This window comes from Pelophylax lessonae (assembly GCF_965119305.1).
Source record: "Pelophylax lessonae genome assembly, chromosome: 3".
Taxonomy (NCBI): domain Eukaryota; kingdom Metazoa; phylum Chordata; class Amphibia; order Anura; family Ranidae; genus Pelophylax; species Pelophylax lessonae.
This window is the reverse complement of record NC_138770.1, coordinates 235,956,977-235,971,232: the sequence shown is the minus strand read 5'-3', so window position 1 is coordinate 235,971,232 and position 14,256 is coordinate 235,956,977. Positions and strand designations below refer to the sequence as shown.

The 14,256-nt window shown below is 40.7% G+C and overlaps 1 protein-coding gene across 3 annotated transcripts in view; it reads right to left on the bottom strand.

The window, feature by feature from the left end:
- MED12L (mediator complex subunit 12L) overlaps positions 1-14,256 on the bottom strand; it is an 837,051-nt gene that overhangs the window by 419,547 nt on the left and 403,248 nt on the right. The window lies entirely within an intron of this gene.

Below are 14,256 nucleotides of genomic sequence, written 5' to 3'. Positions count from 1 at the left end.
CCTGGTAGCTTAGATATATAAATTATTTGTAGTTTCTAAGTGTAAAATGTATTTTTTCATTTTGTGCATACATAAATACAAACCCAATTCCAAAGAAGTTGGGACACTGTACAAATTGTGAATAAAACAGAATGCAATGATGTGGAAGTTTCAAATTTCAATATTTTATTTAGAATACAACATAGATGACATATCAAATGTTTAAACTGAGAAAATTTATCATTTTAAGGGAAAAATAGGTTGATTTTAAATTTCATGGCATCAACACATCTCAAATAAGTTGGGACAAGGCCATGTTTACCACTGTGTGGCATCCCCTCTTCTTTTTTTAACAGTCTGCAAATGTCTGAGGACTGAGGAGACAAGTTGCCCAAGTTTAGGAATAGGAATGTTGTCCCATTCTTGTCTAATACAGGTTTCTAGTTGCTCAACTGTCTTAGGTCTTCTTTGTCGCATCTTCGTCAATGTTTTCTATGGGTGAAAGATCTGGACTGCAGGCTGGCCATTTCAGTACCCGGATCCTCCTTCTACCGTTCTACGCAGCCATGATGTTGTAATTAATGCAGTATGTGGTCTGGCATTGTCATGTTGGAAAATGCAAGGTCTTCCCTGAAAGAGACGACGTCTGGATGGGAGCATATGTTGTTCTAGAACTAGGATAGACCCTTCATCATTGATGGTGCCTTTCCAGATGTGTAAGCTGCCCATGCCACACGCACTCATGCAACCCCATACCATCAGAGATGTAGGCTTCTGAACTGAGCGCTGATAACAACTTGGGTTGTCCTTGTCCTCTTTAGTCCAGATGACATGATGTCCCAGTTTTCCAAAAAGAACTTCAAATTTTGATTCGTCTGACCACAGAACAGTTTTCCACCTTGCTCAGTCCATTTTAAATGAGCCTTGGTCCAGAAAAAATGCCTGCGCTTCTGGATCATGTTTAGATATGGCTTCTTTTTTGGCCTATAGAGTTTTATCCGGCAACGGCGAATGGCACGGTGGATTGTGTTCACCGACAATGTTTTCTGGAAATATTCCTGTTGTGATTTCCATTACAGTATCATTCCTGTATGTGATGCAATGCCGTCTAAGGGCCCGAAGATCACTGCCATCCAGTATGGTTTTCAGGCCTTGACCCTTACGCACAGAGATTGTTCCAGATCTCTGAATCTTTGGATGTTCCAGATCTCTGAATCTTTGGATGATATTATGCACTGTAGATGATGATAACTTCAAACTCTCTGCAATTTTTCTCTGAGAAACTCCTTTCTGATATTGCTACTATTTTTCGCCGCAGCATTGGGGGAATTGGTGATCCTCTGCCCATCTTGACTTCTGAGAGACACTGCCACTCTGAGATGCTCTTTTTATACCCAATCATGTTGCCAATTGACCTAATAAGTTGCAATTGGTCCTCCAGCATGTACATTTAACTTTTCCGGACTCCTATTGCTACCTGTCCCAACTTTTTTGGAATGTGGAGCTCTCATGAAATCCACAATGAGCCAATATTTGGCATGACATTTCAAAATGTCTCACTTTCAACATTTGATATGTTATCTATATTATATTGTGAATCAAATATAAGTGAATCAAATATAAGTTTATGAGATTTGTATATTAGTCCATTCCTTTTCTACTCACAATTTGTACAGGGTCCCAATTTTTTTGGAATCGGGTTTGTATACAATTTTGCATATGCAGTATCTTACACAATGGAAAATATACTCAGCTTCCCAATAAATACAGGAAAAATGGACTCCATTCCAAAAACCTGCTAGCAAGATTTGAGAAGCAAAGCTAAAGTACTGAAATGCAAAAATCATGAGTTATCTTCCACACACAAGGATATTCTAAAGAATGCTCTTTTACTGTAGGCTCTCCTGTAAACATGCTTAATTGATGTTTTTTACACATGACATGCCAAAATTTCCCTAAGTTTAAGAAATGTTCCACTCTTCCACATTAAATAACTGAAGATGTGAGTGTTTGTGTAAACCAGGTGTATCCCGTGCAGTACCACGCAAGGTCATCTGGAGCCCAGGGCAAACATACCAAACTGCACCCCCCAAGATGTATGAGCATTATGTGTCAGCAACCCCCCCCCCAAAAAAAAATAGAGCACTAATCTGCATGCTTAACCCCCAAGTATAAATTATCCCTCCTCCCAGTACAAATCCCCCCTACCAGCACTAATCTGTGCCCTGCCCATTACCATTCCAAGCTCAAATGCTCTCCCCAAATCTGCGAGGCACATATCCCCCCCCCCCCAAAAAAAAAATCACCCCTCCTAGCCAGGGCTTTTTTTCTCAGAAAATAGGTGCAGGAACTCAACCACGACCCCCCAAATCCCACCCCCCCCCCACACACACACCCTCCAAACCACACAAAATAGTGGGTGTGGTCCAATTTCTCTAATAGTGGGAGGGTCTTAAATGGGCATTAAATACCAAGAGTGAGTTGCATGCAGAGTTCAGGGGTGTGCTACGTGCATAGTTTGAGGGTGTGCTGTGCTAAATGCAGATTTTGGGGATGCACTATAAACAGAATATAGAGTTCAGCCTTCTTCTACAGCTGCTTACCTCTGCATCCCCTAGCCACATCTCACTTTTACCACTCTTCAGCTCTCAACTCTGCATGCAACCCCCCCCCCCCTTTAAAAGCTCCACCATTTTCCACATGTCTTACTTTTGTTGCTGTATTAAGCTGAAGCACCGTCCGGCTCTAGTACCTCCCTGAAAACTTTTAGGGGGCTCTGCCTCTCTCATTTGCAGAGAAATGATCCAGGGGGGGTGTCGGCATCCGCAATGCAACCTGGGGACCTGCTTCTCGTTTGTCCCCATTCTGCACTAAGTGGGAGCCACTGGGAAACAAACTATCATTTGTAAATACAGAAGCCGGACTTCTGTGTTTACAAGTGATAGTAGTGAGCAGGGAGCCAAGGGCCAAAGGTGGTTGAATAGAGTTCCACCAAGTTTCAGCTGAAAAAAAGCCCTGCTCCTGGCACAAATCCTCCTCCACTCAAATTTTCCCTCCAAGCATAAATACCCCCACTCACCCTTACTAGCACAAATACCCCCCAGAAAAAAACAAATATCCCTACCTAGCACAAATTCCTTCCCCCCTCTACCGTTTAACATTTTTTAGCACAAACCCCCAAATCCCCCCCTCCTAGCACAAATCCTCTTCCCCCATCTCCCCTGCCAACACAAATCCCCCCAAATCACCATTCCTAGTACACATCTCTAATTTCCCCATCTAGAACAATACTTATCCCTTGCCACCCTCCAAATTACCCCTCCCAACACAAATCCTCCCAATTTCCTGGAGGTACTCTCCCACCTCAAATGATACCACATTGTCTAGGGAGGCCACCCCCTTCTGCCCACCCTTTGTCCCAGCTCTGATCCCGTGTCTTATTACTTCTTCAGGAAATACGTGTATATTTATGTCCAGTATGCATTATCTATTTGATACATACAGATAATGACAACAATCCCTATTATCTCACATTTATATTCTCCATCTTGCCAGGGGCAGCATCACTATGACCACTGACAAAATCCCTATAGCCTTGCCAATCCCTATGACCTTGTGTTCCAGGCCCATGAGGAAGCGATGTCCATTAGGGGAAATGGTTGCTGTACCCCGGCGATTCTGCCAAATTCAAAAGTGTGATTGTATTTCAGGCATTATTATATGTATGAGTGTCTCTAAAAATGCTATATTTTGTATGCAGTGCTCTACAACATAAGAAAAAAAAAGAAAACAATTACACTTTATATAAAATGGGGAACTATGAACATTCTTTTTTTTTAACAAAGCCATCTCCGTACATGCATATCATGTTAACAGAAATATTGCAACAAATGTGTAGGTGAAAGATACTTGTGGTATTTATATTATACAGCACCCTTTTTACATTTTAGATCAGTATCAAAAGCATAATAATATACTACAACTAATAAATGTTAAAAATAGGAATCCCTGTCTATAGAGGGCCAATTCACTATGCTGTGTATACGTACCTGTTCAGTATTGTATCTCACAATAGTTTTATCATCTAGATAATGTTTGGATCACATGCATATACAAAGTTTAATTCACATACATCTTATAGCAGTACAGTATCTTTTTTTACATATGAGATGACTACTTAAATATTTATTTCTAATGAATAACTATTTTTCCTTATTTAGTGTTGTTCATATGTTATGACTCCATGTTCACCTCTCCTCAATAAACACTCCCTGGAACCTTACAACTAATGTCTGTTTGACTTTTACAGAACTGACTATTACTTACAAAATACCAATAAAACAAAATAATAAGCTTGATGTAAATTGAACCAATCCTTACAATGCAACCTTTGTGAAAAAGAAAACATGACTTTTGATAATGAAAATAAGCAAATAACATGGAGGAATGAACATGCTGCATACGTTCTCATTTTGGCCTCTTTCTCATGGGGTGGTATAAAACAAGCCATTGAGCAGCAGTATTACCACTCCTCAACCTAACAACTAAACTCTAAAATACTGCTGGAGAGTGTTGTTCACATGATGCATCTGCACTGCTTTGCACAATAACAAACACAGCATGTCAAGTCGAAAGGTGGCAAACCCAAAACATTTTTTTAGTGCCATGCACAGTTGCAAGTCAATCGCTTGGTTCACGCTTCATCCCATTGTGAATAGCCATGTGGCAAAAAAAGAAACAAAAATAAAGACATTCAGGAAGTAGAAGAAATGCTTTATGACTAAGGCCTATGTAGGAGGCCAAAACGCATAAATTGTTAGGAACAGATTCCTTTTTATGGTTTGATGGATTAAATCAGGGGCGTCAAACGCAATTTAATTTGCTGGCCACATCAGCAATATGGATGCCCTCAAAGAGTGGTTGAATTTGTAAGACTAGATGTCTAGAGTCCCCCACCGTCCTTTACATCACAGTGCACCCCCTTTACCTTATGCTGCTGCTGGGAAGAAGCTGGGGGTAGAACTGGGAAGCACAAAGTGCAGAGTCTGGAGGAAAAACAGAGAAGGGCTGGAGTCTGCTTGAATGCTGCTACCAGGGGAGGTGGAGATGAGGGGGTGCTATGGCTGCACAGAGAGGTGCAGGAACTGTATGAGGAGTTCTGTTCTCCTGTCTTCTGCCAACTGCTGGTGCAAGGTGGGGGCCCGCAGGCGTTGCGCTTGACACATGTGGATTAAATAAAAATATCAACTTTTAATGCCAAGACATCCTGGTGCCAGATTTTTACTGTCTTCATTTAGTAAGCGGAAGGATCGTTTCCTGAGTGGCTTCATTGCACTCTGAAAAACAGTCCAATGTGGATCTCTTTTCAGCACAAGGTTTCCTGTGAACCTACCCTTGAAGCTAGGTTTACACTTGTAGTTGGGGGACAGTAAAAAACACGTGCATTTTCACCACCTCCTATTAGCTTCCCTTTAAGCTACAAAGACAATGGTGGGTGGTGTACACTGCAAAGCATCAAGGTGTGGCAAACATGATTCCCCCTGTTCGCATTTGGCGGGCAGCACCGCCTGCTAAACGAGACCCATTCAACTGTATGGAGCCACACTGTAACGCGTGTGTTGTGGTGCAGCTTTTTAGGGGTTCAGGGGTGGCACATCGCCTCCTTACCACCTAGCATGCATTCTCTAAAAATTCACCAAGGGTGACTAACGTATAAATGATTCCTAAGAGAAGTGATCGCTTAGAATGCTGACCAAAAGCTATGTTTCAAATGTAAGCCTGCTTTGCATTGATATATTTATTTTTACATATTCTAACACATCATATCAAGAAAAATATTCAGAGGGTTCATATGGACACACAGAGAGTGTAATAATATAATTTCCAAGGAAAATGAGCAGCTAAAATGAAATGGCAAACATAATCATCCACAATACAATTCTGTATCGCCATTTATGACATATGTGTTTAAGTGCACTATAAATATACCTTTCCTTTTTAATGTTGTTCTTTGGTAAATATTACAATCCCAAATACTTTTCTAAAAAAAATCCTGTGCTAGGATGCGTCAGTAGCGAAATATTTTCAGAAACAGCATTTCCAGGGACACATGTTTAAACTTTGGACTGCAGGTACAGTTAAAAAGTACACTGTTTTGTCAAGAGTATTGGGACGCCTGCCTTTTCACGCACATGAACTTTAATGGCATTCTAGTCTTAGTCTGTAGGGTTCAATATTGAGTTGGGCCACCCTTTAAAGCTTTAACTCTTCTGGGAAGGCTGTCCACAAGGTTTAGGAGTGTGTCTATGGGAATGTTTGACCATTCTTCCAGAAGCGCATTTGTTAGGTCAGGAGGAACTGATGCTGGACCAATACTTTTGACAATATAGTGTATGTGTCAATATACAGCATGTTTAGCCTTTGTTAGAGTGAACCCAATTCCCCAACAAAGTCCTTAGGATAATAAATGCACTACAGCCCTGAAATGGAGACTATATGGCAGTGCCCCTCAACCTCTTCTAATAAACAAAGCCATTAACAGAAGTTACTGCTTGCCGACTGTGGGTCATCTACTCTCATGATATGGGTACATTTATTAATCACTCTTCTAATTGTGTGTAAATATTGTTCAAACAATTCATTATGCGTTTAGAGAACTAAAAATACTTACTGGTACCTATCTTATCTATGATTAATTACTTGCTTAGGCTCTAAACTGTTTACAATGCATTTACTGTAGGGAGAGAATGTACCCTCTGAACCCATCAGTAGCACCCTCTGGGGGAACGAGTTATTATATTGTACATTCCCTACACTGTTATCAGGAGCAAATCTGCCCAAAGCATATCTACTGTACATTACAACTTTACTGTGATCTTTCAAGTTGAATTATGCAGTAAAAACCCTTATTTTATTACAGGACACAGAGGAGAGTAGTATGCTTAACCACTTCTGGGCCAGAGGGTTTGCCCCCTTAATGACCAGACCACTGCATTATTTTAACGGGCAATCGCGCGGTCATGCGACCCTGTACCCAAATAAAATCAATGTCCTTTTTTTTCCTCCACAAATAGAGATTTCTTTTGGTGGTATTTGATCACTTGTGAGATTTTTAATTTTTTGCATGCTATAAACAAAAAATGAGCAACAATTCTGAAAAAAACCCCAATATTTTTTACTTTCTGCTATAAAACAATAAAAAAAAAATGTAAAAATATAAATTTTTCAGCATTTTAGGCCAAGTTGTATTCTGCTACATATTTTTGGTGAGAAAAATCCCAATAAGTGTATATTGATTGGTTTGCGCAAAAGTTATCGCGTCTACAAACTAGGGGAAAGATTTATGTCATTTTTCTTTCTTTCTTTATATTTTTACTAAAAATGGCGGCAATCAGCGATTTTTAGCGGGACTGTGACATTGTGATGGACAGATCAGACACCTAACTGCCATTTTTTACACTTTTACACTTTTGGGGGGGACCAGTGACATTACTACAGTAATCAGTGCTAAAAATATGCACTGTTACTTTACTAATGACATTGGCAGGGAAGGGGTTAACACCAGGGACGATCAAAGGGTTAAATGTGTCCCTAGGGGGCGCTTTCTAACTGTGTGGGGGATGTACTTATGTAATGAACACAGGGACCTGTGATTCTAAATAGTAGGAACACAGGAGCTCTGTGTTCATTGCTGACAGAACAGTGACCTGCCGTGTTACCTTGCCCGTACCTGGAGATGACCCCAAAGATGGAGTAGATGGCTCCACCCTTCTTGACCCTCAGGGTGAGCCGCTCTTTGACCCGGATACCTTGCAACATTAGAGATCCTCAGAGTGGTACCCCCTAGATCACATGGCAAAATACATTGCCGCTCGCATTAGGAAACCACTTAATAAGGTGGCACGGAACATGTCCTGGGCAGAATGACTGCGCTCCACAATTCCTGATATGGCTTGCGTTACCCCTGATGTGGATCCAAAAATTGCCCACTTTTTGGGAAAATCAGGTTGGAAGGCCAAGAAAGGCCTGGATTTTTCCTTTCTCTCAGGGGACTGGATGGTCAAACTCAAACTGAGGGACGCATACCTCACCATTCCGATAGCCGAAGATTGCCAACAATTCCAGTGGGAGGAGACCATGTGCCAGTTCAAATGCTTTCCATTCGGTCTCTCTTTGGCATCTTCGTGCTTCACAAAGCTCATGAAACCAGTGGTTGCCCTTCTACGCAGCAGAGGAGTTCAACTCATAATATATTTGGATGATAGCATCATCATAGCACAGCATCATCACCTGCTCCGCGAACACCTGTCTTGGACGAGGACTCTGCTGGACAACCTGGGTTTCCTAATCAATTGGGAAAAGTTGGTCATTGAACCCTCTCGATCAATAGAATTTCTAGGATTCATCATAGACTCTGTGAACGGAGCACTCTTATGGGCCATACACACTATAAGATTTTCTGAAGACTTTTTCCTTTAGACTTACCAAAACCATGTAATATGAGGTCAGACCTAAACACTTTCAATTTGTATGCAATCTGGCAGGCCCTTGCACTACATAGAAAAGGTAAATCTGAAGGAAATCTAACTACAAAAGTTGGATAGTGTGTATCCAGCTTTACTGCCACCATCCAAAGTCAAGTCCATCAAAAAGAAAATCCATTGGACATTAGCACATCCTGTTCTTACCCTGGAGCAACTGGCCAGTATTATCGGCCTTCTCTCAGCATCAATCCAAGCTATTTTTTCCGGCCCGCTGCACTACAGAGGACTTCAATGTCTGAAGGTCAAGTACCTTCACTTGGGTCACTCTTTTTCAGACTCTGTTCCTCTCAAATGCACAGCCAAAAGAAGAACTCATGTGGTGGCTACAACACATGGAGGCATTGAACGGGAGAGCGATCTTTGGACTTCGTAGTGGAATCAGATGCAAGTACGCTCAGCCGGGGGAAAATGGTCCCTGGAGGAACAAGAACTACATATTTATTGCCTCGAACTGCTAGCAGGCTCATTTGCCCTAGGTGTATCAACCAACTGCTCTATCCGGTTACGCATGGACAATGTATCAGCGGTTCGTTACATCAACCATCTCGGGCGCACAAAGTCAACAGTCTTAGCATATCTAGCAAAGGAATTCTGACAATTATGCCTGGATCGCAATATTTCAGTACAGGCGGAGTACATTCGGGGATGTCCAATGTAGTGGCAGATTGGAATTCCAGACAACTACTAGATACCAGGAATTGGCGACTGAACACTTCCATCTTTAGCCGTGTACAGTCACTTTGGGGCCCCTTAGATATTGACCTGTTCGCATCACGTTTGAACTCCCAACTACCAAAAGTTCTGCAGCTGGAGACCAGATCCAGAAGCTCTAGCGACAGATGCTTTTCTTCAACCGCGGCCAAATACTCGCCATTAGGCCTTTTCCCCTTTCTCTCTCATTGCTTGGACTCTATTACATCTCAGGCGTTAGCGGATCTGCTTGATCTTCATATCTCCTTTCTGGAGGACTCAACCATGGTTCCCTACACTAATGGAAATATCCATAGACTTCCCAAGGTTACTGCCAGTATTCTCAGATTTGCACATCCACCACCTCCTAAATATTCCTGCCTATGGAATGTTGGCCTCATTCTCTGACTTTCTGACTTTCTGAAAATTGGCCAAAGAATGAGGACCTTTCGATCAAGCAACTCACTGCTAAACTGGTTACGCTGTTTTGTCTAATCTCCTGTAAACGTGTCTCAGATGTTCGGACACTGGACCTTACACCACCCTCATTTACACCAGAGGGCGTTTCCTTTGATATATCGAGATGTACGAAGACATCTATTACATCGCTTTTTTGTCCAGTTTTTACGCATACCGTTAACTTATGTCCAGTGGCCTGTCTCAAGGAATATGAAGCAAGGACCTCTTCAGTTCGAGATCCCAGGTATCCAGATTTGTTTCTAGCGATTAAACATCCACATCATATGGTTTCTACAGTAAATTTTTTTGGTACACATTCCTTTCGAGGTTAACATACCATAATATACTTTGTGTCTATTGAGACACCTTATTTGAGGTGTACATACCCTCACATACTTTGTGCACACCGTCACTTTACATTGACTACCAATACTTACCCAAACACACTTGCACCAGCGCCCACTTCCCTGTTCTTACATTCTACAATTACCTTATCTCATTGGGTTAAATGGATCATAGCATCAGCTGACATTGACACTTCCACGTACGGAGAACATTCTTCTAGGGGTGCTATGGCATCCAAAGCTTCTTTGGGATGCAGACCGGAAAACCTCCACCATGCTGCTGATTGGTTGCATGAATCTACATTTCGGGAATTTTAATTTTGCCCAGTTTCTCATTTTTCCACTACAGTAATCACATAGCTTTGAACTAGCATAATATGAGCCTCCGTGTCCTGTAATTAAATTACCAGATTTTACTAATTTCATGACGTAAAGTCATGATTTTTTTAAAGACACGGAGGTATTATCCCACCTGATTCAGGTATGTTGCGCCCTCCCTTGGGTAATTTTTCATGTAATGGGTGTACAGTCCTCATGGTAATATTGGGCATTCATCTGGTTGACCGTTACTGTTGACTTTTTTTTTGTTTAAATGGACATATTATTATGATTACTAATACACTGTGGATGTGGAATTTATTATCTTGAAACATATTTTACTACTTAGTTCTCTGTCTCTTACAGCCTCCTAATTGGTTTTCACACTGGTCCATGTCGGTCCATACCAAGTTCAAGCATATGATTGCCAGTTTCTCCGGAGGATTCTGTTGTTGTTTTTCCTGGAGTCGCTGCTCTGCACATCTAATTGGTCATATGTTCTTCAGTCTATTGGGATGCTCATCAGCACCATCAAAAAAGAGGAGTGACTTAAGATCACATGGGGCTTTATTGTACTAGGAACACTCTCATTGGAAAACATGTTATATGTGGTTAACCCTTTTGAGTACATGCTGCTTTTTGTTTTTCTTTGACTATCTACAATATCCTTTCTTTGCTGTTGAGGAATAAAGAAAGAGATTAAGCATAATACTCGCCTCCATGTCCTTAATAAAATCATGACTTTACGTCATGAAATTAAAAAAAATCTGGTAATTGTCAGACTGTTATACCTTAATTACAAACAAACAGAATGAAATGGTTACCTTCATTTGTTTACCACAGAACAGACTCGATCAGAAGCTAAAAATAATAAATCTCTATTCAGGGGTCACTTTTCAGTGTGACTTTTAGGGCTTGTTTACACTTGCTTTAAAATGTGACATTGGACACTCTGTACTCTGAATGCCAATCAAAGCATCTGTCACTAACTCTGCATTCATACCTCAGCGTAGAATCCTTGAGAGTTTTTCCCGATGTTTTTTGTGCCGCTTTTATGCAGCATTTTTTTTAATAGCCAATAGAGAAAACTATCATCTGTTGCATCATTTGTTGCTAGGTTTTATGGCTTTTTTTTTAGCTTTTCCATCAGCTTTTATTTCTTTATTATTTATTATTATTTTTTTGTTTGAGTTATGGTGTTAGTATACTACTAATAATATTAATAATATAAAAAAATAATAATATGAATATATAAATGTCAAATAATTACGCAAATAAATAAAATAAACCATTAATAAATAAATACAATAAATGAATACTATGCAATAATAAATAAATAATTAATCCCTAACCTTAACTCTAACCCCTAAAAAAAATAATAAAAAAATAATAATATTAACAACAATAATAATAATAATATTATTAATAATAAACACCCTAACCCTAACACAAAATAAATACATACATTATTATGCATTATTATTAATATTAATAATAATAGCATTAACAATACATTATTATTTTATTATTATTAATAATAATAATAATAGTAATAATAATAATAATAATTTCAGATTTTTATAAGGTTAGGGGTTGATTATTATTTATTTATTACTACATACTATTAATTTATTTTATTTTTTTATTTATGATGATTTTAAGTTATTTGTATATGTATTTTACATTTATTTAGTCTTACTTTTTTTTTTTTTCATTTGAGCATAAAATCACACAAAAACGCTCAAGAAATTCTTCCTTTCCACTCATTCCTATGAGAATAAAAATGTGCCATAAAAGTGCAAATCTGCCGAATTTGAGCTAAAAAAAAGCTCCAGAACTTTTTTGAGCTTCGGGCTTTTGGCTTCAGGTGACATGGAGTGGAGTTGTTAACAAACTCCATAGAGAATTCATTTTTTTTTCTCCTCCAGCGTTTTGGAGCTTCAAGCTATAGGTGTGATTGGAGCTTAAATAAAATGGTAAGCTTACAGTCCTGTTTACATGTTGCATTTGCTCTGCTTCAAAAATTATACTCCATGTCACTTTTTTGGTGCTTCAAAGAATCTCAAAAGCCTCCATAGAATTCTTAGGCAAAGCACACTAGCAGCACCTGCAGCCTTTGAGAGGCCTTTATTCAGTTTTAGCTTTGCATTGTTTTGGAGGTATTGCAGGTAAGAGATATCCCAGGATGTACTGGGAAACCAACAAGCGATCCGGAAAGACGTCATCAGCAGTCACTTCCAGTTCATGTGTATATATTCTGGAAGTGTCTGGTGCTGCAGGAAGGCGAGTGGGGTCCAGACCTGAGCAATTTGCAGACAGCACACATGGTGTGCAACATGGAACCGCTATAGAAAAAGGTGAGTGTGGGACTAACGAGAGAGAAGTGAGTGACAGAGGATCAGCAGAGCTGGGGGACTGGAGCAGGAGAAACTAGCAATGTCACACGTGGTGCACAGCGTGGGAGCAATATAGCTGGACGTGAGTGGGGACCAGAGAGAGAGGAGGATCAGCAGAGCTGGGGGTACTACTGAGTGGGAGCTCAGCAGAGCTGGATGTTATTACTGAGCAGGAGATCAAGCAGAGCTAGGGGTTACGGCGGAGCGGGGTATCAGCAACACTAGGGATATTACTGAGTGGGGCATTAGCAGAGCTAGGAGTACTAATGAGCAGGGGATCTACAGAACAAGGGTACTAATAAGCTGGGGATCTGCAGAACAAGGGTATCAATGAGCTGGGGATCTGCTAAGTGGGGGTACTACTGAGCTGGGGTCCTACTGGGCCCATTTAATATAAAAAGAAAATCAACACACACATGCACACACTGGTGAAGTGTTATCCAAGCATCACTAAGGGGCCCATTAACACCAGAAACTGCACATTTTTGACTGCATGTTTACATGCATTTGAAGCACGTTTGAAGCACCCTTGACACACACTTGAGTGCATTTTGCGCTGCATTTGCAGTGCATTTTTTTATACGTTTTTTGAGCTTGGCTTACTTGGCTTAAAGGGGAGCGGTGTAGGTGCGGTGCTTTTGAAGCGTGTTTGTAGTGTGTTCCATACATTTGCGGTAAAATGCAGCATGCTCTACTTTTTTTTTTTAACTGCGCTGAACTGCACTGCAATGATGTGAACTGTGCTCATAGGATTACCTTGATTTTTGGTTGTCTATGTAGTTCGGGGTGCAGTTCAAAATGCAGCCAGCTGCATCCAACTGCATCCAGGGTGAAAGGGCCCTAAGGGTTAATTCACAATGACTTGCGCTAAAATGTATGGAAAATGCATGTACATTTCCATCCATTTTAGTCATGTTTTTATGCACGCTGACATCCATTGACATTCATTTTGATGTCCGTTGACATACTTTATATTGTCAAGACTATTGAGACCCCTGACACGCACATGAACTTTAATGGCATCCCAGTCTTAGTCTGCAGGGCTCAATATTGAGTTGCCCCCCCTTTGCAGCTATAACAGCTTCAACTCCTCTGGGAAGGCTGTCCACAAGGTTTAGGAGTGTGTCTATGGGAAAGTTTGACCATTCTTCCAGAAGCGCATTTGTGAGGTCAGGCACCAATGTTGGACGAGAAGGCCTAGCCTGCAGTCTCCATTCTAATTCATCCCAAAGGAGTTCTATCGGGTTGAGGTCTGGACTCTGTGCAGGTAAGTCAAGTTCCTCCACCCCAAACATGCTCATCCATGCCTTTATGGACCTTGCTTTGTGCACTGGTCCAAATCATTTGGTGGAGGGGGGATTATGGTGTGGGGTTGTTTTTCAGGGGTTGGGCTTGGCCCCTTATTTCCTGTGAAGGGAACTCTGAAGGCGTCAGCATACTAAGACATTTTTCATGCTCCAAACTTTGTAGGAACATTTTGGGGATGGCCCCTTCCTGTTCTAATATGACTGCACACCAGTGCACAAA